General features: G+C 43.6%; 1 protein-coding gene and 1 pseudogene across 1 annotated transcript in view; both read right to left on the bottom strand.

Moving 5' to 3' along the window:
* Positions 1 to 23,183, bottom strand: part of smpd3 (sphingomyelin phosphodiesterase 3) — a 175,428-nt gene that overhangs the window by 103,587 nt on the left and 48,658 nt on the right. The gene's annotated exons all lie outside the window — the stretch shown is intronic.
* Positions 12,674 to 12,851, bottom strand: LOC116983000 (annotated as a pseudogene).

Below are 23,183 nucleotides of genomic sequence, written 5' to 3'. Positions count from 1 at the left end.
GACCGCTGGGCACCGAGGGGGGTTGAATGTATCCTTGACAAGGATTGCAATATAATTGTTTAGCAGTTGCTTAGCATATTTGTTCATCTTGTATTATGGTGGTGTTTTGTTTTATTGTATTGGCAATACTATTTTAATATTTGAATCAATATTTTTGATTAAAACCTTCATGTGGTTTGCCCTGTTTCGACTAATGCAATCAACTCGACATGCACAAATGGACAACAACTTTAGGTTGTGCACGCCACACGAAAGAAGAAGATCCCCTCTAAACAGGTTACGCGAGGAGGTGTGGTGTGTTGTGGAGCACCCGTCCAAACACAATATCGAGTGAGTTAAAATCATCTTTTTGAAAAGAATGAGGACATGTTAACAGCTTAGGAAGTCAAGATCAACATTATAATAGTTAATATAAAAAGAAAAGAGATAATGAGTAAACCATCTGATCCTGCAGACAGGACTGACAGATTATACCGGAAACCAGTGAGGAAATGGCAAAAATAATTCACAATAAAAAGTGAAAAGAACAGAAAGACAAATTCTTGTCTTTCAAAAGTGGAATAATCCAAGGGCAAGAGTAATTAACTTGATAATTGCTCAATTTCTGACGAGTGGCTTCATACAATGATTTCTTGGAAAGTGAAAGGCAAGTCAATTAAATAATTGAAATATATTTTAGAAGCTTGTATCTTTTACTATTTTCTTCGCTTTATGGGCCTGTCCCACTTAGGCGATTTTTCAGGTGACTGCCGGCGACTGACAGTCGCCTGAAAAACTGGCGTCTGGAACGGCGACTGTCAGACTGGATCACATACATATGTCTGAGTGAAATTCATACAGTGCAGCCAATGTGATACAGACACGCACCGCGATCAACAGGAAGGTTGGCGCTGCAATTAAGACGGTGAAAGCAAAGTGTACGGGAAGGGTCACGTCACTCCTTTAAAAGTGGTGTGGGGGGGGGGGGGGGGAGGGAGAGAGGGGGAGAGAAGGGGGGGAGAAGGATTGGAGACAACTTTAAAAAACCCCAGAGATACACGGCTATGAAGCTCGGCGGACATTAACGGTGCTGGTCGGTTATCCTTGGTTCTGAAAACTACAGCTTACGTTTTTTTTCCCCCATTGAGCCAATGAAATTCACCGGTCAGCACCGGCTAAAACCTAAGAGAACCTATGACAACCTTCGACCTCCTGGCAACCCACTAGCACTGCACCTACGGCATGGGAATTCTCGCTACTCTCCATGGCAGCTTCATTCTGATAGCCGCTGAGTTTTCAACATGTTGAAAAATTTGCGGCAACCATAATGAGACCATGACTAGTTCACAGAATGCGGGAACTCCTCACGACCATGAAGGCGACTACCCGGCAACCACCCGCAAACATGTGGAACCGCAGAATCTCCTGTAGTCGCCTAAAAAGTCGTCTAAGTGGGACAGGCCCATTACTCAAATTAAACTCACATATAAAGGTTTATAACATTACACAATAAAGGCAATTTGTTTTGCAATAACATGGTTAAACTTAATTATAGGATGTATTTTTGTGTCTCCGACCATCCATGACTTCGGCCTCTTAGATGTCTGGGCTTGAAGCCAACAACCCCTGATCACGAACTCTGTTAGCTGAAGGAAATTTCTCAGCCATTCCCATTCGGAAAATCTTTAATAAACAATCTTTGATAAATAAAAGCATTTATTTTATTGTTTTTTCCCTGCAAATTTGAAGGAAAGGTGAATGACAAATTGCAAAACCATTAATCGTGTAAAGTGTACAATTGATTGATTTGTTTTTACTGAAGGATGATGTCAGAGGGATAGCAAGAGAGAAAGAAGTAACATCCTATCCTGTTTAAGTGAGTCAACCAAAACATGAATTAGAAACAGAAACATAGGTGCAGGAGTAGGCCATTCGGCCCTTCGAGCCTGCACCGCCATTCAATATGATCATGGCTGATCATCCAACTCAGTATCCTGTACCTGCCTTCTCTCCATACCCCCTGATCCCTTTAGCCACAAGGGCCACATCTAACTCCCTCAATTCCCTGAGAATTACCTACTATTTATGAGAAAAATAGCAGAAAGAATTTGCTGCACCATGGTGGAGATAATACTGTGGCTGCCTCACAGCTCCAGTAACCAAGGTTCAATCCCAACCTCTAGTGCTATTTGTGTGGAATTTGCACAATCTCCCTTTGACCTTATGGTTTCCCCCAACTACTCCAGTTTCCCCTCCCAACTGCTATTGAAGTGCTGGTTTATAGGTTAATTAGTTCAGTCTCTCTGAGCTAGCCTCCTTTGACTGTGCCTGGCCAAAATCTCTCCATACCTTCCATACTGCCCCATATCTCTCCATGTACCTGTCCTGGGCGGCACAGTGGCGCAGCAGTAGAGTTGTTGCAGAGACCTGGTTTCAATCCTGACTAGGGGTGCTGTCTGTACAGAGTTTATAAGTTCTCCCAATGACCTGTGGGGGGGTTTCTCTGGGTGCTCCGGTTTCCTCCCACACTCCAAAGACATACAGGTTCGTAGTTTAATTAGCTTGGTATAATTGTAAAATGTCCTTAGTGTGTGTAGGATGGCGTTAATGTGTGGGGATCACTGGTCAGCGAGGAATCGGTGGGCCAAAGGGCCTGTTTCCACACTGCATCTCTAAAGGAAATGTCTGAAATATTGTAAATGTCACACCTCAATGATTTCTTTGGGAAAATTTTCCATATAACAATTCCATATTTTTCCATTTTTCCACTTTTTGTGTGAAAGTGTTGCACCCCAGGTCTCTTAAATCTTTTCCTTCTCACGTTAAATCTATGCCCTCTAGATTTAATTCCCCTACCCTCGGAAACAGACCGTGACCATCCATCTTATCTGCACACCTCATTAAGTTATATATCTCTATATGGTTGTCCCTTAATGGCTTATGCTCCAGGGAAAAAAATATCCCAGCATAGCAAGCTTCTCCTTATAACTCAAACCTTCCTGACCTAGTAACATCCTTGTATATCTTTTGTGCACCTTTTCCAATTTAATGACATCCTTCCTATAGCTGGGCTGTCTGAATGGTACATGGACTTTAAATATGGCCTTTTCATTGGATTGTACTGTTGTAAAATGACTTCCCAGCTCCTGTTTTTAGTACCATGACAAGTGAAGGCAAGATTACATAGAAACATAGAAAATAGGTGCAGGAGTAGGCCATTCGGCCCTTCGAGCCTGCACCGCCATTCAATATGATCATGGCTAATCATCCAACTCAGTATCCTGTACCTGCCTTCTCTCCATACCCCCAGATCCCTTTAGCCACAAGGGCCACATCTAACTCCCTCTTAAATATAGCCAATGAACTGGCCTCAACTACCTTCTGTGGCAGAGAATTCCAGAGATTCACCACTCTCTGTGTGAAAAATGTTTTCCTCATCTCGGAACCTAAAGATTTCCCCCTTATCCTTAAACTGTGTCCCCTTGTTCTGGACTTCCCCAACCGTGAACAATCTTCCTGCATCTAGCCTGTCCAACCCCTTAAGAATTTTGTAAGTTCTATAAGATCCCCCCTCAATCTTCTAAATTCTAGCGAGTACAAACCGAGTCTATCCAGTCTTTCTTCATATGAAAGTCCTGACATCCCAGGAATCAGTCTGGTGAACCTTCTCTGTACTCCCTCTATGTCAAGGATGTCTTTCCTCAGATTAGGAGACCAAAACTGTACGCATTACTCCAGGTGTGGTCTCACCAAGACCCTGTACAACTGCAGTAGAACCTCCCTGCTCCTATACTCAAATCCTTTTGCTATGAATGCTAACATACCATTCGCCTTCTTCACTGCCTGCTGCACCTGCATGCCTACTTTTAATGATTGGTGTACCATGACACCCAGGTCTCGTTGCATCACCCCCTTTTCTAATCGGCCACCATTCAGATAATAGTCTACTTTCCTGTTTTTGCCACCAAAGTGGATAACCTCACATTTATCCACATTATACTGCATCTGCCATGCATTTGCCCACTCACCCAGCCTATCCAAGTCACCTTGCAGCCTCCTAGCATCCTCCACAAAGCTAACGCTGCCCCCCAGCTTCGTGTCATCCGCAAACTTGGAAATGTTGCATTCAATTCCCTCGTCCAAATCATTAATATATATCGTAAATAGCTGGGGTCCCAGCACTGAGCCTTGCGGTACCCCACTAGTCACTGCCTGCCATTGTGAAAAGGACCCGTTTACTCCTACTCTTTGCCGAAATGGTTTCTTCACCGCACTGTATAACTGTGTTGCAACTTTCATGGAACTATGTACCTGCATTCCTAGGTCTCTCTGTTCTACCACACTTTGCAGAGCCCTATCATTTATTGTGTCCTCAGTGTTCAGGCTGTATGTCCACAGTCAATTACAATGTGTCAACGAGGCATTCGGTTTTGATTTATATAATGCACTACTCTTGTATAATATTGTTTAACATTGTTTAACTTATCCTAAGCAATTTTTGGACATGCCCCTGAGTCAGTTAAAAGTCTTGGCATTACACAATCACATTTTTACCACACTCTTCATCTTATCCACACACAAAATTAGAAGTTGTACAGCCAGAGCTGAACACACTTCTCGGCATCTGCATACAATTGTGTCTGTCTTGTGCTTCTTGTGCGTGGTGGTGGAAAGATTGGTGGAAACAGGGCCGTGGACATGAACGCTCTTTCCTTGACCCCTTTTTTTTTGTCTAACTGTAGTCTTGTAGGTCTGTGTCCAAGATGGCTGCCGTGAAGGGAGAGTGGACGCTGGCACGAATTGGTTGCCGCTGCTCTCTCTTCACACTGTGTTTTTGATTTTCTGTTTTTGGATTGAATTCTGTTTTTAATTTGTGTCATTGTGATGTCTTTAATTACTTGTTTTACTCCGATTATATGTTTTTATTCCGATTACTATGTAAGGTGTCCTTGAGATTTTGTATGAAAGGCGCCCATTAAATATAAAATTTATTATTATTATTATTATTTACCACACTAAAAAGCCAGAAAGCGAAAAGTGCACTAGTCAGCAACGTTTAACTGACATGGGGATGAACACACTGATAATTAGTTTGTAATCAATATCCGGATGTGCTTAGCAGCGAAAATCTATAATTGCCCTAAAAATGTTGCTGATTACACCAATTTGACCTATGTAGCCTTAAATACTCACACCAGTCATGTAAATTCCACCTAATGATATGTGATACAGAAGAATCAGCAAAGCGACGAAACTCATACCTTTATTTGCACACAGCTTAATGAAGAGTTCATCATGTAGTACAGGTGCACAACCTTTTATCCGAAAGCCTTGGGACCAGGCACTTTTCGTAATTCGGAATTTTTCAGCTTTCGGAATGGAAGATTTTTAGCGTAGATTTTAACGGCTGGCTCAGTGGTAGAGTGCTCGGCTCATATCCGCAAGGTCGCGAGTTTGCGCCTCGATCCCGGCAGTTACTCGATCGCGAGTTTGAGTCTTCAATGTAGTTTTTTCTTGCAGAATATGAGAGAATAGGGAGGGTTAGGCTGGGATCATTCTCTGCGAGATGATCTTAGTGCAGGAGACAAGTGTAGGAGAGGTGTACTGACTGTGTGGGCAGAACTTTGGAAGTGATTGCCCACCATTCTCAAAAGCCGCTGTGTCTCCCTGTCCCTGGGATAGCAGGGGGCGATCAAACAGCACAATACCCCCCTCCCCCTCCAACTCCAGAGGAACCCGCTCCCCGATGTGCCGCTACGGCGACAAGTGGCAGTTCACCCACAGCCCGAGCTGCGCCACCCCAAGAACAAGACGTACCTTGCACACGATCAGCTTCTGCCCCTATGGGGAGCGTGTTCCTCTGGAGTTGGAGCGGGGCTGGGCTGGGGTTGCTGATCTGGGATCTCCGTGCTTGCAGTGGGCCTGGGGGTCGGTGTCCCGATGAGGGGGTGCAGCTCGGGCTGTGGGCGAACTGCCACTTGTCGCCGTAGCGGCCCATCGGGGAGCGGCTTCTGGTGGTCCTGACGTCTCCGGCCAGTTTGCAGTTTTCCTCTGGAGTTGGAATGGGGCTGGGCTGCTGCTGGCTGTGGGTCTCTGGGATCTCCGTGCTTGCAGTGGGCCTGGGGGTCGGTGTCCCGTTGGTCCTGACGTCTCCGGTGACTGGCACTGACCTGCTGGCATCGCCGATGTGAAGACAGTGCAAAGCCCCCGCGCCGGTGCAATGGGCGGGGAGCTGGAGAGGGGAGGGAAGGGGTCACACACATGGCCGGGAAGCAGAGGGGTGTAGGTGGGGTGAAACTGAAGGGAGCGACAATCTCCTGCTGCCTGCCTGCTGAGTTAAAAAGTTCCCACGCAAGACTCACGATACACTGTGTATCGTGAGTCTACCGTGGGAACTTTTTAACTCAGCGGGCAGGCAGCAGCAGATTATCAATTATTAACCCTCCTGCGCAATATACCCTCACCTTCTCTTTTATGAATGGGGATTTTGTTCCCCTTTCTTCGAGGACCGACCGGAGGTTCCGCTGTCACCTCTGCGGGCCGCCCTCGGTGAACGTCTTCAAGGACCTTTCTTCAAGGACCGAAAAAATGTCCGCTATTCGGAGCTTTTCGTTATTTGGAATTTCGGATAAAAGGTTGTGCACCTGTATAACCACATTTAGTGATAAATGACACATTTAAATGTAGCTACAAAAATGACCTAGACACAAAATGCTGGAGTAACTCAGTGGGGCAGGCAGCATCTCTGGAGAGAAGCAATTTTGTGTCTATCTTCAATTTATACCAGCATCTGCAGTTCCTTCCTATACAAAAATGATTTAGTATGCACAGAAAGGTATATGAAATCTTTTTACAGCGGGATTGTTACAATGGCACATTTTGGTTGCTGTGGTGAAGCTCATATCCAGCAGTCAAATAATGATTCAAGGCTGTGGAAGGAAACCAGTGTCATTGTCATGCTATTAGTTCACTCATTCTTTACAAGATGTTGTAAGTAAATACTGCACCTTGAAGTAAACAGCGTTAAATATAATCGGGTTTGGCATGGGTCCCTGCATTTAATGCTCATCTATAAGTGCCCATGGCTCGAATGGTTTGTTTGAGCATTTTCATAGAATCATACAACACAGAAACAGGCCCTTTTGTCTCACCTCATCCATGCCGACCATGATGACTATCTACACTAAACAAGTTTGCTTGCAATGAGCATGTATCTCTTTTTGCCTTTCCTATTCAAGTACTGATCTAAATGCCTTTCAAACACTAGTTGTATATGCCTATACCACGTTGTTCCAGATAACCAGCATGCTTTGTAAATATGTTTCCCTCAAATGTATTTCAGAAGTCTGTGACCATTTTGCTATTGGTTTGGATTCACAAATAGGGCATTCCACATTAGGATGGAACATTTTCTTCCCCAAAAGACATTACAGAATTGGAAGCGATGTTGTTAGTTTCGTGATCATCATTGACATTTTCATTATAGTTTTTTTTGCAACTGAATTTATAATCCCCATGTTACCACAAGCAGTTGGCGGGATTTTTTCCTGCATGCTTCTTAATTATTAGTTCAGCAGTGTAACCACAGGACTGATGCAGGGTCTCAACCCCAAATGTCACCAATCCCTTTGCTTCCATAGATGCTGCCTGACTGTGGAGCTCTTATAGACAATGACAATAGACAATAGGTGCAGGAGTAGGCCATTCGGCCCATCGAGCCAGCACCACCATTCACTGTTATCATGGCTGATCATCCACAATCAGTACCCTATTCCTGTCTTCTCCACAAATCTCACTCTTTAAGAGCTCTATCCAATTCTCTCTTGAAAAGATCCAGAGAATTGGACTCCACTGCCTTCTGAGACAGAGAATTCCACAGATTCACAACCCTCTGTGTGAAAAAGTTTTTCCTCATCTCCATTCCAAATGCCTTACCCCTTATTCTTAAATTGTGGCCCCTGGACTCCCCCTGAAAAATCGCCTAAGTGGGACAGGCCCATATGTGAAGACGGATCCAAAGTACCAGTTCAACTCGTGTACCATTTCCTTGATCCCCATAATAAATTCACCTGATTCAGTCCTCAAGGGTCCAATTTTGGTCTTAACTAATTGTTTCCTCTTCACATACCTAAAGAAGCTTTTACTATCATCCTTTATATTCTTGGCTAGCTTACCTTCGTACCTCATCCTTTCTCCCCATATTACCTTTTTAGTTATCTTCTGTTGCTCTTTAAAAGTTTCCCAATTGTCTGGCTTCCCGCTCATCTTTGCTATGTTATACTTCTCTTTTATTTTTATACTGTCCCTGACGTCCCTTGTCAGCCACGGTCGTCCCTTACTCCCCTTGGAATCTTTCTTCCTCTTTGGAATGAACTGATCCTGCACCTTTTGTATTATTCCCAGAAATACCTGCCATTGTTGTTCCACTGTCATCCCTGTAGGGTCTCTTTCCAGTGAACTTTGGCCAGCTCCTCCTTCAAGGCTCCATAGTCCCCTTTGTTCAATTGTAATACTCACACTTCCGATTTTCCCTTCTCCCTCTCAAATTGTAGTTTAAAACTTATTGTATTATGGTCACTATCTCCTAATGGCTCCTTTACCTCGGGTTCCCTTCAAATCCAGTTCATTACACAACACTAAATCCAGAATTGCCTTCTCCCTGGTAGGCTCCAGTACAAGTTGCTCTAAGAATCCATCATGGAGCCACTCCACAAATTCCCTTTCTTGGGGTCCAGTACCAACCTGATTTTCCCAGTCTACCTGCATGTTGAAATCTCCCATAACAACTGTAGCATTACCTTTGCGGCATGCCAATTTAAACTCTTGATTCTACGCACCCTATATCCAGGCTACTGTTTGGGGGCCTGTAGATAACTCCCATTAGGGTATTTTTTACCCATTAACCCCTGTCCCACTTTCTCGAGTTACTCACAAATTCTCCTGAATTTTCCTCTCGATTCAAACTCGGAGATGCCAGCGGTAGGTACTCGGGGCTATTTTTTTACTCATGGACATTTTTAATCATGCTGAAAAAATGTCCGACTTACCTGATCGCCTAAGTGGGACAGGCCCATATGTGAAGACGGATCCAAAGTACCAGTTCAACTCGTGTACCATTTCCTTGATCCCCATAATAAATTCACCTGATTCAGTCCTCAAGGGTCCAATTTTGGTCTTAACTAATTGTTTCCTCTTCACATACCTAAAGAAGCTTTTACTATCATCCTTTATATTCTTGGCTAGCTTACCTTCGTACCTCATCCTTTCTCCCCATATTGCCTTTTTAGTTATCTTCTGTTACTCTTTAAAAGTTTCCCAATTGTCTGGCTTCCCGCTCATCTTTGCTATGTTATACTTCTCTTTTATTTTTATACTGTCCCTGACGTCCCTCGTCAGCCACGGTCGTCCCTTACTCCCCTTGGAATCTTTCTTCCTCGAGTACCTACGGCTGGCATTACGAGCCGCTACGAAATATCTACAGACTCCTACGGACATTCTCCGATTTGAATTTGAGTTTGAGCAATTCACCTCCCCTCTCACACTGTTGACTCTGACCTTACACTCTTATCCCTTCTCAAACTTTCCTTCCCATTAATTCAGGAGTCTTTTGTAACTTTTTTTTGTACTCACTTCCCTTTTAACTCCATCTTTATACTTCCAATTTGTTAATCCTCCCCCCCCCCCCCCCCCCCCCCCCCCTATTTAGTTTAAACCCACAGCCAAACTTCTAGCAGTTTGTTTTTTTATTCTGGATTCCAGCATCTACAGTCTATTGTGGCTCCAGGAAAAGGTGATGTTGAATTTTCTTAAGCCTCTGCCTTAAGTTTGGAAAAGGCACTCTTACAGTATCATTACAGTGAACAATGGGCAATAATTTCCCACATCAAAATGGTGTCAAACTCCGAGGACACCGAGCAACTGTGGCTGTTCCCATACTTTTTTTTTTAGTCGACGTGGCAGAGACTGTGGACTTGCTATTGATGATGTCAAGTGCCAGCAGTGTATCTTTCAGCTGGCATAAACAGCTTGCCAGAAGCAAAGGAAAGGATTTAGGTGGATAGGTGCCAAATGGACACTTTGTTTGTTCAGCTTGTTTTTCAGCTTCTTAAATGGTTGAGCTTCTTATGTTCACAGAATCAGCTGGTGCAGTTGGAACTGGCTGACAAAGTTAATAGTATTAGTAAGATTAAACGAGAACTTACCAGTTTGAAGTTTGATCTGTATTTTATGAGGAGTTACGATGAGGGATTACGTGAAGAGCCCGCTCAGCACGGCAAGTGGAGAGTGTTCCATCCAAGTCCTTCTGTGCTGTAGATAGGGGAAATGCTTCAAGGAATCAGGAGATAAACCACTTGGCACAAAAACCCCTGTCCTCAGTGCTGGTGCTGCCCATGCAGGAAATGCATGAGAAGGGAAGTCTTCTGTATGTTCACAGAATCAGCTGGTGCAGTTGGAACTGGCTGACAAAGTTAATAGTATTAGTAAGATTAAACGAGAACTTACCAGTTTGAAGTTTGATCTGTATTTTATGAGGAGTTACGATGAGGGATTACGTGAAGAGCCCGCTCAGCACGCATGCGCGACATACTTCAAAGCAGCGGTGTGGAATCACAGACAGACACAGTTATTGAAATAAACATAGTAAAGAAAAGGAGACCTTAGTTATCAGTTTGACCCATATTATTGAGGGTGGGAGCAGAGGGCACGTAATCCCTCATCGTAACTCCTCATAAAATACAGATCAAACTTCAAACTGGTAATTCTCGTTTAATCTTACTATTTTACTTCGGAGTCACGTGAGTGACTACGTGAAGATTTTAAAGCTCTGTGATTTCAAACCGTGTAACAGTTCATACTTCACTCGCTGCCGAAGTCTTTCGAGGGAGGAAGTATGTTATCGTAATCAACCATGAATCTGTTTGTAAAAACAATAATGGTGTTATTAACAACAACAAGACCAAATGCTCCCCCGGGTATAAATTATATATTTTTTGCAGATTCTTTTTCTGCAAACGATACTAAAAGTTTGGAACATATACTCCCTAGACCACCCCGCTGTAGCCAGGATGTGGTCCATTGGCACGTCCATCCTCTTAGTCACTGATGTGGATGCTGTCCTGGTGGAGTAAGATTTATACACGTTAATATGTACTCCAGCAACTCCCAGTACCTGCTTGAGCCACTTGAGATAGTTTGGCTCGTCACCCGACCATAACGTTTCTTGTGGCTGACCCATAAGGCTTTTTCTCTCCCTCGAGGATTACTTATTGTGTCGATGTAGTTCAATAAGTGGGTCATGACACATAACCGTGGTTCAGGTGGGTATGCCCGGAATTCCATAACTAGACCTGATGTTTCTGGTCTGCTCTGTTTGTCCAGTCCCTAATGGTAATGTAACATGGTGTAGTGGACCATATTGTCCAATCGTAGTGGATGGAGGAAACTGAACTCTTTGTGCTGAGACAAGGCCATCAGCATGTCCCTTCAGGGTGGGCTGTTCCAGGGTGAGGGACCTGGCTGGTGACCATCCCCTAAGGTACGTCAGGTCCATACTGACATCCCAGATTTGGGTGTACCTGGGTCTGGGGGATTAACCTCTCCTAAATTTGATCACCAGCGGAAGGTACCCTATGGCCTGTGGTCCTGGTGCCCGAGTTAAGTAGGCTGACAGAGCACTTCTGACTGAATCCTTCATTGTGGTGAAGACCTGCCAGAACTCCAGTACAGGTTTGTTGTAGTTGAATATGTAGTTCCTGTATTTGAATGGTATCTTCTCACTTCTTGATGTTCGCCAAGTATGTTCCCTAGTGGATATGCGATGGGATGCTATCCTTGTGTTGATAGCGCTATTGACAATCCAGGCCCAGCAGAGGTCTTCCCAATTCTGCAATCCAGGCCCAGTGATGGTCTTTTCAAATCTGCAATCCAGTAGTTTAATTTATCGTGGCATGTGCGTAGTACCCGACTGATGAGGCCGTAGTACCTGATGAGGTAGAAAAAAAGGGGGAAAACATAGATTAGATTCCCCCCCTCACGCTTCCTAATTCAGTGGGAATGAATTCATTGCCCCTGCCTCAAATTTGGTTTCTTGCGACATACATCGGTACGTGGAGAATTCAATTGAATACAGTGAAATCGATATCGGGTGTTCCATATTGCTTTGTAATTCCAGCAATACTTGGGTTTAATATGTCTGTTTACAGTATTTAGCTCACCTAGTAGGTAAGTTTGCTGATGGTCGTATATTTTTGACGACCTGTAGTTTCCAATTGTTAAATAAATGTCACATGATATCGATTTATTCTGCCCAAGTGGTTTGTGTATGTCACTACTGTGATGTTGTTAATTATAAACGAACATGAAAAATGGTGCACTGCAGGATAATATGCTTTGCCAATAGAGCGTACTCAAAATTTCCAAACTAGGTTTTACGCCTAGTGTCTATAGTGATGACGACTCCAGATTAATCCATATGCCACCATGTTTTGGGTGAGGGTAGTTTAAACATTAGCACCTAGCCTTAATGGAAGGTTCAAGTTAAGTAGCTGGAACACCTGCTACTAACTCCCAATACTCTTGCCACTGTTGAATGGTAGGTAGATACCATTAATTGTTACAGGTTGTGTTATACTGACTTTCCTATGCCAAGTTAAAGATAAGTGGGTAGAGTGTTGAATACCAAATAGTCAACAGTAGAGGATTTATATTTCAAGGTACTGCAATACTGGTTGATGCGTGGAGTGGACGGAGCAAGCCCCTCCCCATCTCCCTGTTCCAATTCAATTGATATATGGTCCCTTGATAAGGGACGAGTCAAAATAGAACTAACAACAGATACTCCGCTTGATCTTAGTCAAGGCTGAGAGCGATAGTTTCTATCTGGATTGCATGACTAGCTCGGCTAAAAGAATAATAGCTAAAGCTGTGATAGCTATACCCATGGATTAGTCGTCGTTAATATCATTGGAACATGCCATGACGATAGTTCCTTAATATAGCCAGGGCTGGTTAGAATATCTGGAACCAGTTTGGTTGTAATAGCCATAGTCGATAATTAATACTGCCAAGTTATCTCCAAGTTTTTTGCATGGGTACTGAATAGTATGCATCTTTTAAGTTGATGTCTACCATTAAGTATGCTTGGAATGAAAGGTTGGCAGTTTCAATATTCCAAGCGTGGCCTGGCGAGATACTCAAGTGGCAAGTCAATGACAGTGCGACATATACCATGTTGGGATTTTTAGAGCCAAAGGTTCATACTGGGTTTATTATGACCCCTTGATATCAATGATGGCGACATTACCATCTTGGTTAGTTGGTACCAAAGGTTCATATAGGCTTCTATATGACCCCTGTATAATTATTACCCTCAGTTGCTAGTCCCTCATGTTCTTATTAGTGGGAGGGTAGACCCCTAGGGTGCATGCTGTACTGGTATTGTATGATCCCTGGGAAGGGACATATCAGATATAAACTGATAAGGCAGTTACTACTAATCTTAGCCAAAAGGCCGAGCAGGATGGGATCTAATTTAATTTTACCCTTGAATGCTTTGTTAGTACAAACCCTTCATCTTTTGTGTGATGGCAGGAACCATACTTATCTTATTTCACTGTTGTTCCGTGGTGTGTTCATCTCTTCGGTTTACGGTTCCTTGTCCGTAGGGATGGTGTTGTTGGGGGTGGCACATTTTTCCAGGGGGCCCGCTCTGGACCCTGGCCTGAAAAAACAGGGCTTACTGGGGGTTGGCATCGGGCCCTGAGTTTACACCAGTACTATTAGGTGGACGCCTACTGGTGGACGCGTAGAGGCACTGCTGCTGGTTTCGTGTGGTGCTCATTCCAGACCCTGCCCTCTAGATGCCGAATTTTGGATACTTCTCCAGTTTTTTAGGCTTGGTTTGATAACTTAGCCAGCTAGCAGGATCTGTGGTTGAGAGGTCGGCATTCTCACAGTCCTGTAATTTTTTAAGTTGAGGGCAGGTTGCGGAGCACTGCAAGCAGTAGGGTCAGGTGTTTTGCCATACTACCCTGTCCCTCTGAAATGAGCATGCGAAATGATAACCGACGTCAGGGATATCAAACGCATTTTAAGATATTTGGGTTTTAAAGCTATGCTCAATGTACCCCCCAATAACGGTGGGCACTTTGAGTAAATGCAATTTAGGGGAGGCGTGATGAATCCAACACCTCGTGACTACCTGTCTTGGAGAGGTTTTTTGAAAAGAACAGGTAGTAAGCTGGCCATCAGTTGAAACTGAAAAGCCATCTCGCTAGTGGTGGAGCTACATAGCGGCCACACCCAGCAGCTCTTCCTGATCCTGTACCTCAAGCATACTCCCGATAAACTTCAGCCAGTGACCCCTCTTCTTGACCAGTCCAGTCTGGTCCCCATCAATCCCTCGACAAGGGAGATGGCCAATGCTGTTAGGCACTGGAGTGGGAGTGCTAGCTCCCTTGGCGGACTTGCCCCTGATCCTGAGGCAAGTCTCGCTGGAGCTTTTAGCTCCATGACCTTCCTCTGGCTTGGAGAAACAGACACTCTTGTTTCTTGTTTGAAGTGCTGATTCCATCTTCCGTGTCTGTCTCCAGCCTGAGGTTGGTCCTGACCTTGCTGTTAGAGGCTGTGTGCTGTTTTCGGGCGGCATTTCAGCGGTTCTCCGGCGGCGAGTCTCCTTGTCGGGAGTCTGCAGGGGTGCCGGCCGGTTATTGAATTTCCCTCCAGTCCGCTGCTGTTGGTCAGACAGCTGTTTTAGCGGACTGGGCATCAGCGCAGCACCCGTGTCTGTGGACCGCAGCGTGTGCGGTCCCGTTGCCGCCTCCCCCCCTCCACTGTTGGCTCCTTCCCTGGAGTCGACTGGGGGCCGCTTCCCTCTGCTGCTTTGCTCCCCCTGGAGCAAAAACAAACGCAAAGTCGCTAGTTTAAACTGAAGGTAAGTACTTACCTAACGGACCTTTCCTTCAGGCTTGTAGCGAGAGCTGCCTATTCCCGCTGCGCAGCTGTTGCCTGCGTGAACTCAATGTCGCACATGCGTACTGAGCGGGCTCTTCACGTAGTCACTCACGTGACTCCGAAGTAAAATTGCTCAACCCACAGTTCAAATCAGGATCAGATCTGAAAACGGTTGCTAAATTTAATCTTCGAAAGAACTCTCAGTGCCATGTAGCTGCCACATCACCAAGTGGTTTGATTATTGCTTACACAGAAGCACAGGCATCAAACTTTAACAGCTTACTTCAGGGTACTAATGGGAGCAGCAAGACAATGGGTGATGGCTACAGACAGAATAAAATTATAAAGGGGCTTCACCCTGCAAATTAGAATAGAATAGAATAGCCTTTTATTGTCATCCAGACCGAAGTCTGAACGAAATTTAAGCAGTCATACATATAATACAATACAATAAAAAACAACAATAAACACATATTAACATCCACCACAGTGAGTCCACCCAACATCTCCTCACTGTGATGGAGGCAAAAGTCTTAGGGCTGCTGGTCTCAGACCACCTGTTTAATATTTATCCAGGGTGAGGCAGATGTCATAAACATGGAAGCCACACACTTGATGTACAACCTTTAATTATAAAATATACGGCCCCTGACATGGATCTACAGAACCCTCACCCACTTTTGGAACAGCACATTGAACCCAATTGATCGTGACAGAATAAAAGGAATAGGGATGCCATGTCTGGAATTGTCGGGTGCTCAGAGATAATACAATCCTGCGGTATTTCCTATTTCCTTATGACCTATTTGGCCCATTAAGTCTATGCCAACTTAGAGTAATTCCAATCCCACACTAATTTTCCGTTAGCTATTCTGCCCACATTCCCATAAAATGCTCCCCAAGATTGGGGTGGTACGGTGGCGCAACGTTCGAGTTGCTGCCTCACAGCACTTACAGTGCCGGAGACTCGGGTTCGATCCCGACTACGGGTGCTGTCTATATGGAGTTTTACGTTCTCCCCGTGACAGTGTGGGTTTTCTCTGAGATCTTCGGTTTCCTCCCACACTCCAAAGACGTATAGGTTTGTAAGTTAATTGGCTTCGTATAAATGTAAATTGTTCCTAATGTGTGTAGGATAGTGTTAATGTGTGGGGATTGCTGCTCAGCACCAGCTCGGTGTGCCGAAGAGCCTGTATCCGCGCTGTATCTCTAAACTAAACTAAAGATTCTACCATTCACTGACACGCTGGCTATTTCACCAACAAACTTGCAAATAGGCAAAGCAGATTGAAGCGAAACAAAATGCCACAAAATATTTAATAACCTCACACCAGGAGAGAAGTCATTCATCGGCTTGAGACCATGGAGGAGAGTGTGCTGACAATGATAGGTGCGTAATTTGTGTGGGTCATTGGAGATGGGGGTATGCTTGTAGTCAAGCCTTCTTATCAAATTCCATTTTCACCGCATTCGACAATATTTGCCCGATTTACAAGCTGCGCCTTCTACTTGACCCCAGCCCCTAGACAGTAACCTACGCTTTTCTCCTTCCACATATCAAAGGATACATCCTACTGAGACAAGTTATTGTTTGAGCAGCTAAAGCAAATTCCGAGCTCAATCTGAGTATTGGGTGAGATCCACCGAGGGAGGTCTACTGGCTGATGTGAACCTCACTGCAATCCAGTGTCGTAAACTCATAGACTCTGGGAATAGTCTCTCCACAGAGTGCCATACTTGGAATACATATTTAAAATGGCAAATCGCTCAGGCTTTGTAACTATCACTTTGGTTTAGCATCACAGTCATACAGCATGGAAACCGACCATTTGGCCAATGAGTCCATGCTGACCCATTTATGCTAAGTCTATTTTATTCTCCCGACATTCCCATCAACTCCCACCAAAATTCTATCACATACCTACACACTCATGGCAACTTAGAGCAGTTAATTAATCTATCAACCCTGCCAAAGTGTCTGAGGAAGGGTCCCGATCCGAAATGTAACTTATTCATCCCCTCCACAGATGTTGCTTGACATGCTGAGTTACTCCAGCAGTTTGTGTTTTCCTCAAGATTTCAGCATTTGCAGTTCTTTGTGTTTCCACCTATCATAGAAACATAGAAACATAGAAAATATGTGCAGGAGTAGCCTTCGAGCCTGCACCGCCATTCAATATGATCATGGCTGATCATCCAACTCAGTATCCTGTATCTGCCTTCTCTCCATACCCCCTGATCCCTTTAGCCACAAGGGCTACATCTTAAATATAGCCAATGAACTGGCCTCAACTACCTTCTGTGGCAGATAATTCCAGAGATTCACCACTCTCTGTGTGAAAAATGTTTTCTTCATCTCGGTCCTAAAACATTTCCCCCTTATCCTTAAACTGTGACCCCTTGTTCTGGATCAAACCACATGTTTCTGCGATGTGGGAGGAAGATGAGAGCACCCTGAGGAAACCGAGATGGCAACAGGAAAAACAGCAAACTTCATCAGACAACTCCAGAGGCCAGGACTGAGCTAAGTCATTGGACCTGTGAATCAGCAGCTCCGCTGGCTGCGCCACTGTTCCGTCCTTAACTACTTGCTAATTTGTTTGTTATTTTGCCAATGGCTTAATGTATTAGACTTTATAGCCTCAAAGTTGATGTAAACAATATTGTTAAATTTACATCCCTATCCTCCTGCAGGTTTCAAGCATCTTATCACTGAACAGAGAGGATTTTGACGATGACGCTACAGAATGTTAATTATGTTTGTTTGATATATTAGGTCTTGTATAAAAGCAGCTGCAGCCACACAGTATTTGGAAAATGAGATGTATGGAATGCTCTGATGGTGTACTCTGAGCCAAATTCGAGGAGGAAAATGTTTAAAAAAAAACATCAATTAGCCCTTGGGATACATCAGTGGTTAAAAGGTTCGGTAGGTTACCAGTGTTCATTCAGGACACCAAAACCCTCTCAGGGCAATGCTTTTTTTTATATGGCTGCACAATTCTCAGTAGAAATGTGTTCCTGATTTTGTAATGGGGCCCATCAGACAGAATGTGACAGTGTAATCCCCGCTGGGAGAAAAAAAAACAAATTAATGCCTGATATTGAGTCGAGTTTACATAAATAATTCACATGTTTCATTGCTGGCAGCCAGACACAAGCAGGCATTGTCACTTTCTATTACACTCTCAGTGCAGCTCTGTGATCCTGCTGTAAACACTCGCTGACCAGGTAATGCTTATTTTTTCTTGAGTGCATGATGAGTGCATGACTTGAACTACTCAGCAAACAGATTGGTCAGTGAAAGTATGCAGAGTCTCAAGTGGAGTCAGCATGGGAATGCCTAAAGTCACGGATGGTGGGTCCCTAACGGCCATCTGATTACAATTGCAATTGTGAACACGAGTTAACATGAGAAGGTAGTTCTGACACACCAAAGTGTGTAAATGTGATGATAACGAGTCACGAGAACCCCACCGGCTGATCTTCATCTTCTTTGTGACTGGCATAATAACACCCAAGGGACTGCTGTTTCCCTTCAATTGTGCTCATCAATATTGCATCATCGTATGGCGCTCCTGCTCCTGAGTTAAAGTAATTTCAAGCTCCAGAAGGACCCAGTCAGCTGTTGGCGAAGGCCGTGTGTGATTCCTCGGTGGACAAGCAGTAACTCTGGCTTCTGCCACTGGACAGTTCAGTTGTTGTTGCACTGCACCGACTGAGTCATTTCCAGCTGAACGTCTCTCAAAAAATACTGTGGACTCAGGACCAAGTTGGGATACACTGAAATTTGCGGCAACATTGATAAATGGTTACCATAGTATAAGACCATGCTGTTCAGATTTTCCATTACACCAGTTATTAAAATCCTTCAATGAAAACAGCAGCCTAATTACTCTGAATCAAAACACATCATTTAAATGAATTCAGCATGATAGCTGGTGTAATATGCCACCCGATATGAAGTAAATTACTTGCTTGCTTCACAGTCTCAGCAGACTGAATGTTGAACACAATTCACATCATCCTGTGGAGTTAATTGTGGTAAATCAGCTCTTGTCACACTTTGTCAATTATAATAGAAAGGCAGGAACATGCGACGAATGAGAAGGCACAGCATTTGTTGCAATAGCCTCCAGCGATCTGACAGATTCACCGAAGAAGCCAAGTGGGGATAGAACCGCAGTGATGGAAGTGCACACCCACAAACCTTAATGCCAACTGTGCACATTCAAAAGAGGTCAGATTACTCATTCCCAGCACAGATCAGATCGCAGAAACGTAAATGCAGCCATCGAAACCTGAACATCTGCAGCTTGTTTTTTTCCATTATTAAACATTTCTGTAGGTATGTTTTCGTTGCCATAATAAGATATTTATATACCAATGGTATGAACCAAAGATACTAGAGGAGATATACTATACTCCTCTAGTATCTTTGGTATGAACATCAAATTCTCCAATTTCAATTAATACCCCCCTACCTCCTTTTCTTTCCTATGCACTCCCACCCAAGCATGCACCAATTTTCCCCACTATCTCCCATCCCCCCATCCCCCCCACTAGTCACCCGGCTCCTTTCCCTTCCTTCGTATACTCACCTCCCATCCCCGAGTTCCTCATTTCCCTTTTAATCCCCCCTTTCTCCCCTCTCCCCTTCCATCTATATTCCTCCTCCTGGCCATTCCCTCCACAAATGCTGTCTGACCGACTGAGTTCCTCCAGCGCTTTGTATTTTGCATATTCACATAGCACCATACACATTCTTTTCAGAACATCCAAAGACATTTTACAGCCAATAAGTGTGGAAACAAAGAACTGCAGATGCTGGTTTATACCAAAGATAGACACAACGTGTGGGAATGACTCAGCGGGTGAGGTAGCATGTCTGCAGAAAACGGATAGGAAATGTAGGTAGAAGTTACTTAAGGGGAATTCAACGTTCATACTGTTGGGTTGTAAGCTCCCCAAGCAAATATGAGATGCTGTTCCTCTAATTTGAGTGTGGCCTCGCTTTGGCTAATGGAGGCGGCCCAGGACCAAAAGGTCAGTATGGGAAGGGGAGTTGAAATGGTTGGCAATCAGGAGATCCCATAGGCCACGGCAGACGGAGCATAAATGTTCAGCGAAACGTTCGCCGAGTCTATAAAGTCCTTTTGATCTATATTCACTATTCAAATACAGGTGGCCTGTATACATTCGTATGCAGTGGCCACTTTACACACAACACTGATTATAAATGTTCACCAACAGCAATATGGTAATCTGCTTTAGAAATGTTGACTGAGGGTTAAATAGTGGGCATGAAATACCCACCTCACTCTACTCACCTTCAAAATAGTAGGATCTATGAAGTTCTACTGAAAGAGGGTCTCATTCTTTGCCATTACACCACTCCCTTAGTACTTCAGTGGAGAATTAGCCCAGATTATTATGCTCAATGGAAAGTTGAATCTAGAAGCAACTGAGCCTCGGGTAACAGAGATGAATGCAATCAAATGTCAATCAGACACTATTATAAGTTAAATGTTTTAAAGCGACTGAGACTCAAGGGTATTTCTGCAAACACCCCGCGCTACTCGTGTGCCCCAGAAATTGCATTGAATTTTCAGTGCAAAGCAGCCCAATCAATACATTTTTGGGTTAATGGTCGGCAAAAACCTCTTTCCAACTTTTCTCAACAAGCCCTGTCAATGTAACATTTTATTCATGCATATAACTTTTTTCCTCAGTGGTCAATATTGCTGCACATTTCATATTCTAACCACTCTACATAAAGAGGAGATCTTCCATTAAGTCAGTGATCAAAAGCTTCTACAAAGAGGAAAGGTGCTGGATTATTTTCACATGTCTCAGTGACCAGTACCAGAATGGCAGAGGTCTGAGCACTTGGTCACTCTTTTTCCTAGGGCTGAGTTGGGAGAATGGGGGGGGGAGCGGAATGATGTGGAACAAAAGTAAGGGGAAAGGAAAATATAAGAGGGACTTCCGATCATGGGGAATAGCAACAACTGGTCTATAATGTGAACTAGGAAATTGCTTCATGCCTCATTACTAGAGCCAGGATTTTGCCATAAATGCCTTGTGCCTTTTCATGCCTTTTTTGATGATTTCACCAAGATAATGCCTTTTTCACGAATTAGTGCCTAAATCAGCCTTTTTTTGCCATTTTGATAAAAGGTTGTGCTATTTTCTCTAGTTGTACTATGATTACAATGACGTTTTCTATGTTAACAATAATGTATGTTAATATATTATTATTAACGTGTTAACATAGTATAACTTACAAGAAAACTTCCACCACCGGGACGAAACCCAGGGCGCCACCGTCGGTCGTTCATTCGTTCATACCGCTGTCTGCAGGTTCAGCTTTCTCCAAGATCTATTTAAGAAGAACTGCTGATGCTGGAAAAATCGAAGGTAAACAAAAAATGCTGGAGAAACTCAGCAGGTGAGGCAGCATCTATGGAGAGAAGGAACAGGCAATGTTTTGGGTCGAGACCCTTCTTCAGACTGATGTGGGGGGGGGGCGGGAAAAAGAAAGTAAGAGGCGGAGACAGTAGGACTAGAAGGAGAGCTGGGAAGGGGGAGGGGGAGGAGGGAGAAGACAAGGACTATCTTAAATTAGAGAAGTCAATGTTGATACTGTTGGGGTGTAGACTACCCACGCGAAATTCCCAAGATGTCTCCTCACTACATTTACTGCTGGCTCGTCGCAAATCTGAGTTTTCGAGTGATTTGTGCAAGGCATTCACTGATGCTGGAATTCCACTTTGGAAATTTGAAAACAAATCTCTCAGAGGTTTTTTAGAGAAATACACAGAGGAACATATACCAAGCAAGTCATCATTATGGAAAAATTATGTTGACAGTAACTTCAACATTGTTGTACAGAAAATTAGAGATGAAGTTGCATGCAACAAAATATGGATCCCAATAGGCGAGACAACCGATGCTGTGGGGAGATATGTTGTCAATGTGGTCATCGTTACACTGGAGGCAAGTCAACCATCAAAGGAGTATATGTTGACATAGCAAGTATTTAAGAAATACTTAGGTGGAAGATTGCAATCTTCACGTGATTCGCCCCGTTTCGACGAATGCAATCAAATAAGATCAAATAGAACAAGTTGTCATACAACTTTAGGCTGTGCACGCCATACACAAGAAGAAGAAGAAGAAGAAGAAGAAGAAGAAGAAGAAGAAGGAAGTATTGGGGAAATCAATAGCTCAACTATTGCTCAATTGTTTACATCTTCCCTTGCTGTACTTTTTTCATACTGATGATTTGAATGACAAGGGTGCAAAATAATTTTTTACTATTTTAGACACATTTGACCTGTCTCAACATGTGAAAGAGGCTACTCATTGTAATGGGCACACCCTGGACTTGATTATCACAAAGGGTCTCATTGTTTCTGATATTTTCGTGACTGATCCTTCATTGTCTGACCACTTCTGTGTTTTCTTTAATATATCTTTTATTCCCGACATACAGACAAAATCAAATACTGTCAAAAAACGGTATATAAATTAACATTCTAATGTACTCTTTAAAAATGCCATCTCCCTCTTACCACCTCTAAACCCATGTTCTGCTGATGATCTTGTAGATAACTTTAACTCCAAAATTGTGAAAGTTATAGATGTCATTGCACCTGTTACGGTTAAAACGATTTCTGGTAAGCAAAAGGCACCCTGGAGAAAAGCTGCTTTTGTAACAGCCCAGAAAAGAGAATGCCAGAAAGCTGAGCGCATCTGGCGGAAAACAAAACTTCATATTCACCATGACATCTATAAAGAGAGCCTCCGTGCCTACAATTTAGACTTAAAAAGTGCTAGAGAAACATTTTTCTCCAATATCATTAACAACAACACTAATAAGGCAAAAACCCTATTTGCAACTGTTGACAGACTGACCAACCCCCCAACACAATTACCACCTGAACTCCATTCCACGCAGAAATGCAATGAGTTTGCATTATTCTATACAGATAAAATTGAAGGCATCAGACGTGCCATCAATATCACCGCTTCAAACAAAAATGTTGGATCACCACCCTGTTTAGGCAAAGGTAACGTGGCAATGATGACATGCTTTAATGTCATAGACTCTAAAACTCTTGTGGAAACGGTGACACAACTAAGGCCATCCACCTGCTGCCTTGATGCTTTACCTACCAACTTCTTTAAGAATGTTTTTGACTGCCTAGCAATAGACATACTGCAAATAGTTAACAGCTCTCTTCAAT

The sequence above is a fragment of the Amblyraja radiata genome, chromosome 17 (assembly GCF_010909765.2).
Source record: "Amblyraja radiata isolate CabotCenter1 chromosome 17, sAmbRad1.1.pri, whole genome shotgun sequence".
In the NCBI taxonomy this organism is placed as follows: domain Eukaryota; kingdom Metazoa; phylum Chordata; class Chondrichthyes; order Rajiformes; family Rajidae; genus Amblyraja; species Amblyraja radiata.
Note: the sequence above shows the minus strand (reverse complement) of the source record. Positions and strands in the feature narration are given on the sequence as shown.